At 38.8% G+C, this 16,995-nt stretch overlaps 1 protein-coding gene and 1 pseudogene across 2 annotated transcripts in view; both read left to right on the top strand.

The window, feature by feature from the left end:
* Positions 1 to 16,995, top strand: part of KIAA0825 — a 735,478-nt gene that overhangs the window by 365,358 nt on the left and 353,125 nt on the right. The gene's annotated exons all lie outside the window — the stretch shown is intronic.
* LOC309543672 lies at positions 6,063 to 11,423 on the top strand (annotated as a pseudogene). Its single transcript has 2 exons — positions 6,063 to 6,118; positions 9,936 to 11,423. The product of its transcript is annotated as an uncharacterized misc_RNA (transcript).

Below are 16,995 nucleotides of genomic sequence, written 5' to 3'. Positions count from 1 at the left end.
TTTTTTGCTATTCACATTTCCTATTATACCGCAGTTAGATTGTTGCCCCCTGGTGTTCTTCTCAGCTGTTACAGGTTCCACATCTGTCAATCCTGTAAGTATGCCCTGATGCCTTGTCTTTGGTGAGACCTGGACCTATGATTGATGATAAGCATATTTTTACAAATTTTATGTGAGCTGCCATGTGTCATTTTTTAAATAAATTTACAATATCCACTACACTTAGAGTGCACATACTCTGCTGTATTTTATCTGCAATTATAGAGATGTCTTAAGTCTCCTGAAGGTGCTGCATAAAGGTGTTCTGGGTATGGCAAAAACTTCACAAGCTATAAGGGTCTGTTTATGAACTATAAACCTCATACATTTCTAGACATTTTTAGACTTTTTCTCTGAATTCCCATATGCAGTTATGGGCGAACAGCCCTAATTATCCCTTTGCACCATATAACTCCCCATACTTGATGATTAAAAATGCCAATTCCTGTCGGATTTCATCACCTACTTTGGATGAACACTTTCTTCTCCTCTCTGCTCAGAACAAGTTTAATGTCACTGGTGTTTAAAAGTCATTTATAAACCCACTTCCAAAAAAAGTGGAGAGCTGATTAAAAGGAGAGCCAAATTCTACTGCCTTATAAGAATAGCTTGTCAGAGAATGGCTTTTATAAGTTAGAAACAATTAAAGGAGGTTACATAGAACTGACTACATCAAGTAATCTAAAGTCTTTAGACAGGAAACATTCTCAGTGTATACAAGCAGAAAAAAACCAATGCGCTACCAATGGAGTGAGTGTGTTTGATGTTAAGAGGTAACACATTTTGGAATAAGAGGATAAGATGAAACAAATGATGAAAGAAGCTGCCAATTTTGGTGACACTGCTCATTCTCGGTGTACAGAATTATATGTTTAGCTTGTTTATTTAGCTTTATTTTATTACTAAATTATACATATTACAACATGCATTGTTTTTTCTGTTTGAAATCAAAATGGAATGAGCTGTAATTCAGTTTAAAGAGTTGTGTTGTCAAATTGTCAACTGGTCATTTGCTGGAAAGTTGATCTGCACCCAAGCACCTTAATATACAGTTGAAATACATGTGTGTTGGTGTGCAAAAAAAAAATGCAATTTTGTTCAGCTAGTTGTGTGATTTAAACAGTTCTGTAAAGCAGCATAGCTAGGTGGATTTCTACTACAGGTTACCATTACACCTTGGTTTAAGACCCATTCCTTGCATGCTAATTCCTTTTTTTCAGCTCTTGTGAGATGCCAAGTATTACATTTAACGCCATAAAATCATTTAGGCAACCACTTTTTGGCTTCATGCTAATGAGAAGTTTATCTAGAGTATATAATTGTGCATTGTAGCTTGGAATGTAGTTTGCTTAAGTTGTATAAGGGCATTTAGGTGTTGCATCAATGAAACCTCCTGTATACAAAGTTGCGTATGTTATCATATATTATTATTTGTGCTGTAAGAGATTCACACACCTGCCCTATGTGTTTGTGTGTGTGTGTGTGTGTGTGTGTGTGTGTGTGTGTGTGTGTGTGTGTGTATATATATATATATATATATATTGATAAGTTCAACTGTAAAGATTTTATAGAGCTAACAAATTAAGTGGAAGTTTCACCTTGTTCCTGCATTACAAGAAACTTTACTTATACTGTATATTTTACTATAATAGTAAAAGTATACTGTGAGTTAAACTTAATATATAATACAATAAGATGTGATGTAGGTATAAAAAAAAGTCATTCTGATGAGAGGTTTGTAACATAATAAAACTACAGAGCCAGTGAATTTTAACTTCAGGTACCATTTTTTACTATTGTGCTCTAAGTGACATGGCTATAAAGATGAGAGTCAGAAAAGACAAGAACATGTATCTAGGACAAGAGAGAGAGATAGTTCTGTCCTCCAACAAAGAATGATTGTATTGAAAAGGCACCAGAATAATAGGCAGGGATGCTCGGTCTCTAAAGCACGGTGTTCAGGCTGTCAATCCAGTACATGACACAATGCTCTGCAAAGCTGGGGGTGATTTTTTTTTATGATAGTCTTAAGATTGACGGGTTATGACAAAGCTGAATTCATGGTGCTCTAATAAGTCTTTTGTCTACTTTTGCATACATTGTGACTTGTCTGGGAAATGACACATTGAGCTCATGCCCTGTCTGTAAATCCAGTGGGGTTAAAGGGCTTTGGGTGTATTGTCTGCTATTGCAGTGCTGGCTTAGGTAAAGCAACTGCAAATTTTTTTTATGCAGTGTGTGTTCAAGAGACTGCACTTTCTGCACAGAAACCTAGTGGAGCTAGAAGAAAAGGCTAGACACAATTTGGAAAGACTCATTAATCAGTGACAGTCACAGGTGTAGTGATTTCTTCACAATCTGCCAACAGACTGTGAAAGTCAAATCCAAATGCTTGATGTCCGACTAAGCAGCATTTTTTTTAGAGGGCCACGAACATAGGTCTTAGAATCCTGTCTATAATAGAAGGCAGGTAAATCCGTTGGACTTAAATACACGTCAAAGAAAAGAAGGGCCGCACTTTTAATTTTAAGAGTAAAACAAGAGAAAACATTTGCACTACTACACATAAAAATGTTGTTAAAAGATACCTCCAGCCTTCTGACAAGTTTGATGATGCATGGCAGAAAGTGAAATAGTTATCTTTGTCCCTTTTGTGGAAATGTGCATCAAAAAGAAAGATGTTCAAATGTTTCTTTTCCATGGGGGAATTTTAGACAATATGTATACAAAATTGATAATAACATAAGATATTCATAAATGTTAATATACACACTAAAATCTTATAGGATTTTTAAAATGTTATCTTAAGTTCAAAAATAATTTTCAACTTTTTAAAATCTGCAACTTTTATTACCTGATGATCCTGACGTGAAGGTTTTTATTCAGGCACTTCCTATTATGGGTTGTGTCGCTGTCTCCCAGCTTCTCTGCTGCATTGTCACACAAGCTTTAAGGGGTAACTATAAGCAGCTGTATTCCCACCCATTGTGCAGATATGCTCCTCTGCTTTCACCATCAGAGAAACCACCCTGAGAATTACAATGAGTGAAGTACAGGCATGTAGGCAGAATGTGATTGCAGGAGATCAGCAACACTAAGATGCAGCAATCAATAAAAAAAAAGTGGAAATAGTGTTTTCCAAAACTAATGCAACATGGAAGTTTGTTACAATACACAAAACCAAATATAAGTACAAATGAAACTGTGCATATCATAAAAAAGAGTACACTCTAAAACAATTCCTAATCCTCCAGTACCATGTCCTTGCAAAATGTGTTTAACCACCACCTACTTGGCCTCTTATATTAATATGGTCGAGTGGGAGCACCATTATCCTGGGTGGAAGTTATATGATGTCATTCCACTCATGCAACCTAGGGGCTGCGCAGCAGCGCAATCTGTGACTCATTGTGTCCACCGGACACAGAAGAACTCAGATCATAGTATCAGGCTGGGCCTGGTACAGTACTATGTGATCTCTGTGAAAAATCACAGCTATCTTCTCTTTCAATATAGTTTAATCTTTGTATTACTTTATTATGTATTAGTATTCTGACTGATAAGTAAAGCTTTGCTGATATTCTTGTAGCCTTCACCTTTCTTGTGTAAAGAAATTATTTTCTTTCTCAGGCCTCATGACATTTCTCTTCCATGTGGTGCCATTGCTGACAGCATTAAATGGGAAGGGGTTTTCTTTGTTAAAAGAGAAGTATGGGTTTACCATTTTCTCCCCAGTTATACTTTCCCAGGTGGATGCAGCATCCCCCGCGCCTATGCACTGGGAACTGAGCAATCGAACACTGCCGATCGCTCGATTCTGACAGCTTCCTGAGTGGAGAGCTGCTTACTGGGAGTCAGCAGCTCTCTGCTCTGCCTCCTCCTTCTCCTCGCTCATTGGAACGCTGGGCTGTGGAGGGGTGGGGAGTTTCCGGCTCAGGCTCTCAGCGGCTCACTGAGAGGCTGAGTCGGGTGTCGGTCGAGGCACCTGGTGTATCCTGACTCCGTGGTCATGATGACGCGGTGCCTGGATCGAAAGCAGAGAGCGGACTTCAGACCGCTTTCTGCTGAAAATGTGTCACAGGAGTGCAGATTGATCTGCACTGCTGTGATCCATAGGAGATGTACAGCCAAACGGGCTTTGGCTGTACAGCTCCTTTTAAGTAACACTCTTTCGTAATCAAAGCAGTGTTGGTATTGCGCTGCTGTAAAAAACCATAGGATCAATAAAAAACTTAGACTCAAATATATATATAAATTCCCATACAGTGCAATAATGCAATCTTCAAAATAATTAGTACCAAATATTTTATTTATGCCAAGAAAAGAGCGAACAAGGTCAAATAAATACAACTTACATCAGTAATAAACCAATAGTAGTAATGTGCACCTATATGGGTGCCTTAATAACAGTGTACCAAAACATACAGATCAGAACTAGGCACCAGCCACTGCTGGGGCCAAAGCCCACAAGACACTTGCAAGCAATGTTCAACAGGATTAGGTTGCTGCCGAGACTACGATATCTATTTAGTCTCCTCCTTGATTTTCTAAAGTGAGGAAAGAGAAAAAAAAAATACAAAAAAGAAAAAGATAAACAAACAAACAACACACAAAAAAAAAAAAAGGGGGAGAGGAAAAAAGGGAAAAATGGGCGCATGTGGTCATGATGCAAATATTATGTGCACCATTCATTTTCTCATTGTTCACTTGAAACAGCGGCCTTTGCCAGGCACAATAGGTTGTGAAGTGGTGAACTGTAGCTCTATTCTGTGCTTTTATTAATGCAGTGCCTGATATAAGATTACGTGACATCTCATGACATTTGGGACAAGCAAACAATCAATTAAAAGTCCATCTGTAAATTGTGTCGTGGTTTAGAGATAGTGTATCCCTTCACCATAGGATTATGTTTTCTGATGTCTCTTCTTCCCAGTGCTGTGACATCTATTTGCTCCTTAGCCTCTCGCCTTATTGCTGTACAAAAACAGTGTATGTAGATATCTTAGATGTTTCTTTGTCAGTCCCCTCCTGCCTCAGGGGGTCCTCTTTAGATCTGTGCAGTAGGTAGATCTCTATGGTAATTGCTGTTTCCTCTATTATACTTTTGGTGGGTCCTCCTGGTATACTCAATGTAGTTAAAAATGTAAAAGAAGACTCTCCATGGTGTAATATTGTTTTATGAATGTTTAATAGGTAAAGAACAGCTGAATTACTCACTTTTTGTAAGACAATACTGTGCATAAAATCCATGGGCGCCGAGCTCGTACAATTGCGTCACTTTCAGTATGCATCTGCTCTGTACACGCCCTACGCATTGCATCACATACATGTGACTTCCTCAGGGGATCCTGAGGAGGACCCCCAGAGGGCGAAGGGGACTGACCAAGTAAAATCTAAGATATCTACATATGCTGTTTATTCACAGCAATAATGTGAGAGGCTAAGGAGCACATAGATGTCATAGCACTGGGAAGAAGAGACATCAGACAACATAATCTTATGGTGAAGGGATACAATATCACTAAACCACAACACAATTTGCAGATGGACTTTTAATTGATTGTTTGTTAGCATGGAATAGAGCCACAGTTCACTTTTTTTTATTTTTTGCCACTAATTATTTTGAAGATTGCATTTATGGCAGTGTATGAGAATTTATAGATGTTTGAGTCTATAAGTTTGTTATTGATCTTATGGTTCTACAACAGCGCAATACCAACACTTCTTTAATTTATACTTTATTACAAGAGAGAGAGGAGAGCAGCGCCATCTAAGTGCAGTATAAAAGATGCATTTAATAGCAAAAGACAAATACAAACTCACAAAATGGGCATGATAAACCGGCATGTAAAGGGTTCACCCAATCCAGTGGGAGAACGAGCAGCGGGGGTTCGGGGAATATTCACTGGTTCCGGCTGTGCTAGTGGCTCCCAGCACTTCCGGGTTTGCGGTGTCCCTCAGAGAAAAGCCGCTGACTTCACTTCCGGGTAGAAGGTGGAGTTGGAGGTGCGTGGGTTCGAGGCATGTGTGCTTCTTCCACAGGCAATGTGCAGCAATGTGCGGTCATCAGGAAGGAAGTGTAAGTGTCCGGCTCACAATTATCTACTACTGCACACCTGCTGATCGCGATGAAGAGAGACCTAGCAAGTGCAGGAGTTTGTTAACCCTTCACTAGGCATACAGTATAAAAATAGTTTATTAGGTATATACCAACAAAGTTACCATTTTCATTGCTACTGGCATTTTAAGGAAATGTCAAACCCGGATAAGATACAGTGCACAGTGTACCAGTTTAAAAAAAGAGAAAGCTTTTGCTGCTAACCTTGAAGAAAATTACATTCCTGACCTATTATGAAAATCTCACATTGCTTTTAGAAAGCTATATACAGTATCTCACAAAGAGAGTACACCCCTTACATTTTTGTAAATATTTTATGATATCTTTTCAGGTGACAACACTGAAGAAATAAAACTTTGCTACAATGTAAAGTAGTGAGTGTACAGCTTGAATAACAGTATAAATTTGCTGTCCACTCAAAACAACTCAACACACAACCATTAATGTAAAAACCGCTGGCAACAAAAATGAGTACACCCCTAAGTGAAAATGTCCAAATTGGGCCCAATTATCCATTTTCCCTCCCCGGTGTCATGTGACTCATTAGTGTTACAAGGTCTCAGGTGTGAATGGGGAGCAGGTGTGTTAAATTTGCTGTTATCGCTCTCACTCTCTCATACTGATCACTGTAAGTTCAAAATGGCACCTCATGGCAAAGAACTCTCTGAGGATCTGAAAAAAAGACTTGTATTTCTACATAAAGATGGCCTAGGCTATCTAAAGACCCTAAAACTGAGCAGCAGCATGGTGGCCAAGACCATTCAGCGGTTTACCAGGACAGGTTCCACTCAGAATAGGCCTTGCAATGGTCGACCAAAGAAGTTGAGTGCACGTGCTCAGCGTCATATCCAGAGGTTGTCTTTGGGAAATAGACGTATGAATGCTGCCAACATTCCTGCAGAGGTTGAAGGAGTGGGGGAGTCGGCCTGTCAGTGCTCAGACCATATGCCACACACTGCATCAAATTGGTCTGCATGGCTGTCGTCCCAGAAGGAAGCCTCTTCTAAGGGTGATGCACAAGAAAGCCCGCAAACAGTTTGCTGAAGACATGCAGACTAAGGACATGGATTACTGAAACCATGTCCTGTGGTCTGATGATACCAAGATAAACTTATTTGGTTCAGATGCTGTCAAGCATGTGTGGCTGCAACCAGGTGAGGAGTACAAAGACAAGTGTTTCTTGCCTACAGTCAAGCATGGTGGTGGGAGTGTCATGGTCTGGGGCTGCATGAGTGCTGCCAGCACTGGGGAGCTACAGTTCATTGAGGGAACCATGAATGCCAACATGTACTGTGACATACTGAAGCAGAGCATGATCCCCTCCCTTTGGACACTGGGCCGCAGGGCAGTATTCCAACATAACGACCCCAAACACACCTCCAAGACGACCGCTGCCTTGCTAAAGAAGCTGAGGGTAAAGGTGATGGACTGACCAAGCATGTCTCCAGACCTAAACCCTATGGACCATCTGTGGGGCATCCTCAAACAGAAGATGGAGGAGAGCAAGATCTCTAACATCCACCAACTCTGTGATTATGGAGGAGTAAGAGGACTCCAGTGGCAACCTGAGAAGCTTAGTGAGCTCCATGCCCAAGAGGGTTAGGGGCAGTGATGGAAAATAATGGTGGCCACACAAAATATTGACACTTTGGGCCCAATTTGGACATTTTCACTTAGGGGTGTACTCACTTTTTTTGCCAGCGGTTTAGACATTAATGGCTGTGTCTTTAGTTATTTAGAGGGGACATCAAATACACACTGTTATACAAGCTGTACACTCGCTGTCTTACATTGTAGCAAAGTTTCATTTCTTCAGTGTTATCACATGAAAATATATAATAAAACATTTACAAAAATGTGAGGGGTGTACTCACTTTTGTGAGATATTGTATATTAAAGCACATTGAATTCTACCCGAATAAAATGTATTTATAAAAACATTGGTTATGTCGTGGGCATGCAGATTAAAGAGTAGGGAAGAATAAGGCAAAAAAATGATGAAAAAGGGGATAATAGGTGACCAGTGGATAACAGATAATAGTGAGAAAATAATGACAACAAAAAAAAAATAAAACATCTTTAATACTGTACATTGAAAAGTTCTGATAAGTCTATGAAGAAAGAAAAGTGCAAACATAAGAAAACTATAACTTCATAAGATATTGGTGCACGGTCAAATATATATAACACTATACTTATTCATATAAACCATCCAAAGGAGATATCAATACAGGGTTACCATCATATTTCCATACAAGGTTAAGGAACATTCTGTGTGGATCAGATTATAGGGACGAATGATTTAATAGTAAATAAATACTTACTTTCCCTCCTGCACTAGGGCAAACAGGATAATCTGAGGGCGGAGGTATGCAGACCTATATTAGCCTGTTGGCCTCATGGGAGGGAAAATTCCCCAAATACAAGGATCAAACAGGTTAGCTATATGTAATTAAAAAGAAAGGAAAAAAGCAATACACACAAGAACCTATGCTACATTTTTTAAGAAAGATATTTTTTACTATAAGTAAAAATTGATGAACCCCACATCCTGAATAAATTGCTGCATATATTTGACTCTGCATCACAACCTCCTAGCTCCCTTACCTACCCTTCTTTTCTCCCTGTTCTACCTTCCCTCTTCTTCTTCCCCTCTTTCATCTTGCTCTTCTCTTCTGAAATGGCCCCCCAAGCCATTCTATGCCTCTCCACTCTATATATACTGTCCAATTTGGTGTTATGTATTGTTTAAAGATTATTTTACACTTTGTTGGACTTTTGAAAATATTTTTCAATAAAGATGTATTAAAATCCTTTTTTATTAGTCTTATTTTCCAATTGGGTTTTTGCCAATCATTTGTCCCTAACTGCAGGTATTAGCTCCATGTACAATTATATGCGATTACATGCGGACGGCTGAGGGCAGATGTGGCGACTGTCAGCCTGTCTTTCATTTGTACAGGCTTCCTGGCTGCAGCTCTTCACATACACCTGTAAATCCTGTGATGAGAATCTGCTGTCTGCATGAACGTAGTTCTAAGTAACATCTTGCACCCGATTCAAAAGACAATTTGGCTACCAGCTTATACAAGAAGAAAAGATTACCTTGGATTATATATAGGCTATTTCCAAACTAGGAGGTGATGAAGTCCATGTCCTCACTTGGTGGTAAAGTGTAGTCCTCAAGTCTCTTGCTCCTTTCACTATCAATTACTATTTTAAGTTACTGGCTAGTTACTGACTATCTGTCAAAAATAGTATATTAGGTATATACCAACAAAGTTACAATTTTCATTGCTACTGGCATTTTAAGGAAATGTCAAACCCGGATAAGATACAGTGCACAGTGTACCAGTTTAAAAAAAGAGAAAGCTTTTGCTGCTAACCTCAAAGAAAATTACATTCCTGACCTATTATGAAAATCTCACATTGCTTTTAGAAAGCTATATACAGTATCTCACAAAAGTGAGTACACCCCTCACATATTTGTAAATATTTTATTATATCTTTTCATGTGACAACACTGAAGAAATGACACTTTGTTACAATGTAAAGTAGTAAGTGTACAGCTTGTATAACAGTGTAAATTTGCTGTCCCCTCAAAACAACTAAACACGTAGCCAGGACTGTGGAGTCGGAGTAAATATTGGGTACCTGGAGTCGGAGTCGGCAAACAATGCACTGACTCCGACTCCGACTCCTACTAAATTTAGATTGGAATTAAAAAAAAAAAAGTTTAAATGTCCCAATTCACAAAAAGTTATAATTAATGACTTAGTATAAGGAAACTTATAATTGAGGAGGCCAAATGTAAAAAGGAAGAACTACAGAAAGTTCTGAAAGGACGTTTTGTCTTCCTTAAAATGGATGCATGCACACGTCACAGAGTCAATTATTTTGCTATCAATGTTATATTTGTGGATGAAAATAACAAAACAATAACACGGACCCTCGGATTAAAGGACACTCAGGCACATCACACCAGTGATTACCTTCAGAAGTTAGTGGAGGGTGTTCTAGAAGATTTTGAAATTACAAAGGAGCAGATTTTATGTGTTGTGACAGATAACGCTTCTAACATGTTGAGCACAATTGAGAAGATGAACGTAGATGAAGAAGGTAACAAACAGATATTAGAGTTAGAGGAAGACAGCTCTGCAAGTATTGGAGAAAGTTTAGAAACTGAAGAGAATGCTGACATTTTTTTTAGACAACTTTGTTGAAGAAGCATTGAAGCTTGCTACTATTCATCATATGCGATGTGCTGTTCATACACTGCAACTTGCCATAAGAGATGGATTAAAATATCGCCATACAGCTACACTAATTGGCAAATAATGGCAAGTAACTGTTGCAGCCAGGGCCCCGAAAGCAGATGCAATTTTGAAAAGACGTGTAGGAAAAGGAGCCATTTTGGATCGAACAACTCGCTGGGGAAGCATGGTGAAATGTTTGCTTGAACTTAAAGACTTCATAGAAGAAATGGACAATGAAAATCTTGCATTATCTGAAAGCCAGTGGACACAAACAAATAAGCTGTAGAACCTTCTTTCTCACCCCTTCACTGTCACCAAGAGGTTGCAAAGTGACGTTCTAACCCCGGGTAAATTCCTCTTGGAATGGAAGAGCCTGTTATATCGCCTGAACAAAAATGGAGGGTTAATAGCTGAGGGCATTGCATCTTCAATGATGAAAAGAGAGAGTCTTTTGCTGGAAAATGAAATCTTGTTAGCGGCTATTTATGTCAACCCAATGAGCCGACTTTTGTTGAACAGTGAACAGACTGCTACTGGGAAAAAGGCCCTCTATGATGTAGCAGTTCGCATGAAGGGATTACGACCTGAAATACCTCCACAGGATGAAGTTCTTTTAAGCAATAGTGGTAACTCAGGATCATATTCTTCAAACAAAGAATTAGACTTTGATTCCTTCTTAGACAAAATGGAAGTTGTTAAAGGAAAGTGACGTCGCCTAAGTGTTACAGAACCATTAAATGTCCAAATAAAAAAATTCCAACAGGAGTTTTATAAAGCACTAAAAGAAGTTGAAAAGTATGATCGCTCATCAAAACTTACTGTTGAAGAAGCCATCCTTGTTTATCCACAGATCGTTAGTGATGTAGCCAGAATAGTTACTGCAATGCCACCCACCCAAGTCAGTGTCGAAAGATTATTTTCAGCCCTAAAAATAATAAAGTCTGACTTAAGAAACCTCTATGAAAGAGGATCTGGCATAGGCAATTCTCTTCCTTAGAACTCTACATTGAATTGATTTGCATTTGCTAAGCCTATAACTACATTTCAAGATTAATATAAACCATTTTTTATTTTTTTATTTTGTTTTTGGTTCATATAGATAAGCTTTGTTTTTGTTCTAAAACAACCAAATAACGTGGTTTGTATTTTTGAACTGGTAAAGTTCCTGTTCCTGATGTTTATGCCTGCTGCTACTATCCAGCCACTTTATTAATTAATAAAAAAAAAGAATAAAACTTTGTTGTTTTCATTGTGTTTGTCTTGCTTAAACTGTTCAATACAATAGACTGTTGGCTTCCCAGCCAGTAGTCCTGTGGTAATGACATGTATGTTGCCTTTCTTTCCTTCAAGGAATGTATAAAATACATTCGCATATTAATACAGAGGCGTCGGGGAGTCGGAAGTACAAAAAACTGAGGAGTCGGAGTCAGAACATTTATCTACCGACTCCACAGCCCTGCACGTAGCCATTAATGTCTAAACCGCTGGCATCAAAAGTGAGTGCACCCCTAAGTGAAAATGTCCAAATTGGGCCCAAAGTGTCAATATTTTGTGTGGCCACCATTATTTTCCAGCACTGCTTTAACCCTCTTGGGCATGGAGTTCACCAGACCTTCACAGGTTGCCACTGGGGTCCACTTCCCCTCCTCCATGACAACATCATGGAGCTGGTGGATGTTAGAGACGTTGTGCTTCTCCACCTTCTGTTTGAGGATGCCCCACAGATGCGCAATAGGGTTTAGGTCTGGAGACATGCTTGGCTAGTCCATCACCTTTACCCTCAGTTGCTTTAGCAAGGCAGTGGTCGTCTTGGAGGTGTGTTTGGGGTCATTATCATGTTGTAATACTGCCCTGCGGCCCAGTCTCCGAAGGGAGGGGAGCTTGCTCTGCTTCAGTATGTCACACTACAAGTTGGCATTCATGGTTCCCTCAATGAACTGTAGCTCCCCAGTGCTAGCAGCACTCATGCAGCCCCAGACCATGACACTCCCATCACCTAGTTTCTGCCACACATGCTTGACACCATCTGAACCAAATACGTTTATATTGGTCTCATCAGACTATAGAAGATGGTTCCAGTAATCCATGTCCTTAGCCTGCTTGTTTTCAGCAAACCTTTTGTGGGCTTTCTTGTACATTATCTGTAGAAGAGGCTTCCTTCCGGGATGACAGCAATGCAGACCAATTTGATGCAGTGTGCGGAGTATGGTCTGAGCACTGACAGGCTGACCCCCCCACCCCTTCAACCTCTGAAGCAATGCTGGCAGCACTCACATGTCTATTTCCCAAAGACAACTGAATATGACGCTCAGCACGTGCACTCATCTTCTTTGGTCGACCACGGCGAGCCTGTTGTAAGTGGAACCTGTCCTGTTTAACTGTTGTATGGTCTTGGCCACTGTGCTGCAGCTCAGTTTCAGGGTCTTGGCAATCTTCTTATAGCCAAGGCCATCTTTATGTGGAGCAACAATACTTTTTTTTCAGATCCTCAGAGAGTTCTTTGCCATGAGGTCCCATGTTGCACTTCCAGTGAGCAGTAGGGAGAAAATGAGAACGATAACACCAAATTTAACACACCTGCTCCCCATTCCCTCCTGGGACCTTGTAACACTAATGAGTCACATGACACCGGGAAGGGAAAATGGCTAATTGTGCCCATTTTGGACATTTTCACTTAGGGGTGTACTCACTTTTTTTGCCAGCGGTTTAGGCATTAACCACTTTACCACCGGAGCATTTTGCTGTCTTACGTCTGGGCCACTTTTTTTCGATTCGGCGCTGTGCGACTTTAACTGAAAATTGCGCGGTCGTGCAACGCCATACCCAAACGAAATTTACGTCCTTTTTTTCCCACAAACAGAGCTTTCTTTTGGTGGTATTTGATCACCTGTGCGATTTTTACTTTTTGCGCTATAAACAAAAAAACAGCGTTTATTTTGAAAAAATAACAATATTTTTAACATTTTTTTTATATGAAATTCCCCCCAAAAAAGATGTAAAAACCAATTTTTTTTTAAATTTTTGGCCAATTTGTTTTCTGCTACCCATGTTTGGTAAAAAAAATCACAATAAGCGTATTTTGATTGGTTTGCGCAAAAGTTATTGCATTTACTAACTAAGGGAAAGATTTCTGTCATTTTTGGTGTTTTTTTTTTTAACGTGTAATGTCGGCGATCTGCTTTTTTTTTTTGCGGGACTTCGACATTGCGGCGGAGATACTATACATATTTATAATAAATGTCCTTTGTCCATCTATTCTAATGAACATATAGCACAGTGTAATGTACAATACCAACGCTTACAGTCAGCTACAACTATTATAACAAATCACTAACCCAAACTATCATCTGGAAACTGATACCTGTATATTCACTGTTACCACAGCCACATAAATGATGGGCAAGCTAATACATCAAAAAGCTCCAAAAAGGTGCATGTACCTTTTTTAGCAGTACAGTGATGCAATGCACATCTGTTGACAGGCTGCATTGAGTGCCATTCAGAATGAAAAGCACCACATTGTATTGTGTTGCATTGTGGTAACCAAGCTGGTCCAAATGAACTGTTTACATCATGGCATGCAGTGGCTGTGTGTGCACTGTAGCCTCAACTACATACAATATACAGCTCTGCGACCTTTCTGTCCCACTCCCGGCACAAAATCGAGTCGGGCTGAGCCATGCTCAGCCATTTACAGGGAGCTTTGTATTCTGATGAATGAATACAAAGCTTCCTATGATTGGCAGAGTCCGAGATCATGACATCATCAGCCTGCCTCTCCACCTCAAGCAATCAGTATACAGTGCTGCATTACGGCGGTGGGGCAAGAGCTTTCTGCACCACTCAGAACAAATCTATAAGGGACCATAAGATTTGCTGATGGCAGAACTATAGGTCTAACTCAGCGGGATTTGGCTGTTTTTCAACAAAACATACTAATAATGTCCATACCTATGGGTTGATGTGCTTGGAATATATTTAGCTGATATAAACCAAAAGTTCAATTGTTAGTCTCTATTTCTAGACTTCACACATACACACTAAAATACCTTTAATTTTACTGTGCAGTTTCTGTATGTTTCATGGCCTGTTCAAAGTGGTTCATTCACTTTGGTGCAGTATACTTTCTCATGATGATTGGATGATGGAAATCAGCAGCAAGTGAGCTCCCCCTCATTTACTAAGCTCTGCAGCAATTGTACTAAAAAATGCACAATCTATTTGCCCTTAGTAAATCCAACCCCATTGAAATATACAATGTATAGGGTTTTTACATTTATAATAAAACATAATAGGGGGAATTTATCAAAATCAGACCAGCAATAATCTGTAGCAGCTGTGCATGGCAACCAATCAGCTTTTATCACCTGCTTGTTCAGTTAAGCTTTGAAAATGAAAAATAGAAACTGATTGGTTGCCATGCACAGCTGCACCAGATTCTGGCTGTTCCAGTTTCAATAACCCTCCAGTGTATACATTTTTTTAAACAGAACATTTGTGAAATTAGTATATAATTAAAGTCAAGTTAATGGATCTTTGTTACAAGCAGTAGGGCTTGTGTCAAGATATAAAATTTAGTATGGAGATGTCCGATTAAGTGGCGAGGTTTCGATTCACAGAAATTTCTGTAATTTCCTTAGACTGAAGTGTCTCTGGCATGTAATATGCATGTAAAATGTCTCCTAAGTGTGTATTAAAGTCAGATAAAGTTGAGTAACTCAAATTAAATTTAGGTGAACTCACAGCATTACAGAGCTAATCAAATTAGCAATAAGGAGACTTAATGATTTCTCTGGTGATAATTATATGGGCAATTTAACAGTATATTGGAAATATTAAAATTTATATTCTGTTCTGCTCTACCTGTTGCATATAAAATTAATTCAAGCATGATCATGCTTGCCGCATCAGATAATTTGTTTGTTTTACAACAAAGTTATTTGCATTTTGTGTAAAGTATTGGTTGTGGAGATTTTCAAAGCTAAAATATTGAATATCTTTTGTTCATTATTTAAAATCAGGTATCTATTTAGAATTCAGGGCAACATGGCTGAACAAAATAATGTTTTTAAACTGTGGAAAAAATATTATTGATACAATATATTGTGTATTTGGATTAGCTGGGCTAGCAAGTCCCCGACAAGCTCCCACCAATATAATTTAGCCTCTAATTGCCAGTACTGCACAGTGGGGTTTTGGCAGTGGAATAGCCAAAGTAGTACATGCAACTGCTATGGGGCCTGGGGGTTCGAGAGAACCCATCAGAGAGGTTGTTAAGGCAAAAATAAAACAAATTGTGTACATGTGAAGTTAACCTACATTTACTGTGGTATTAGACTCACAGGAGGAATCCTCTGGGTCACCAATAGTCTTAGGACCCCCTTTGCTATACAGTAAGGGGCATTTGTTTAGCTGTCCTAAAAGTGTTCATTTCTTACCCCTCAGGCTTCTGCTTCATCTCCTCACCAGCTCTAATTCACTCTCTGTCTAATGCAATCTTCCTCAGTTATAAACAATATTTCATAAGATAAAAGCTGATAAGACAACTGAAGAAAACAGAGTTTAAAGATTTAATGAAGGTTATAGAGTGAATATTTGCAGGGATATTACCAATTATGTAAAATTATATAATATTGTGTAATCAAAGAAAAATATAGATTAAGGCCAGCCCATGCTTTTTTTATGCACCTCATCCCAATCAACATAAGACTGAAAACACAAGAAGAAGACCTTTAAAAGAGGACTTTTCATGTGTTACAGACATGACAATAGATATTTTTTTTTTAATTAATGATTTTATTTATACAAAATCATATTAAAAATCAAATCTGCTTTGATCAGTCATTAAAATGTTACAGAAACATAAAAACTCCAACCAAAAGCTTTGTTGGATATGGAAATAAGCATATTAAAAATTGCATAGCACTTATTTATATCATATGACATATCATCACATTGAAGGGAACCTTTTAGGAGCCCAACCATTCTTACTTATATTACTATAAGGTAAAACATTTTACATATTTGTTGATATTGTAGGCAAGGACCAGGCCCTTTTTCTGGCACAAGTTAGAAATCAGTATTTTTTTTTCCAAAACTCCTTTATTGAATTTTCAGGAAATAAAATAATACAAGCAGGTAGAAGACATATACAAACATAATAAGTTCAATGTTGCTCTCATAACAAATAATAAGTGTTTCCCATAATAATATAGACATATTTAAATTTCTAATAGTGGAAGTTAAGTTACTGTTAACGGTGCTGACCACTCCATTCCGACACCCCTTATTGGGTGTCCTGGGCTGGGGGGGCAACATCATCCACTTCTCTTTTTTCTCCTCTTCCCGAGAATTTTTTTAAAATTTATTTTGTTTTCAAGTGAAAGAAAAAACATTGAGTACACTCACATATTGCGGTCGCAGCCGCCCTCGCTAATAAAGCAACATGTCAAACAGAACCTAAACCAGAGATAAGCTTAACTAGGGGTGTATAGGATCGACTGAGGTGAATAGGATCCACTGTGAGTCCAGGATTTAGGGAAGTGTTACCTTAATTAAGGGAGGAACGATTGAACTGGAGCC

The sequence above is a fragment of the Pelophylax lessonae genome, assembly GCF_965119305.1.
Source record: "Pelophylax lessonae genome assembly, chromosome: 1".
NCBI classification, from domain to species: Eukaryota; Metazoa; Chordata; class Amphibia; order Anura; family Ranidae; genus Pelophylax; species Pelophylax lessonae.
Note: the sequence above shows the minus strand (reverse complement) of the source record. Positions and strands in the feature narration are given on the sequence as shown.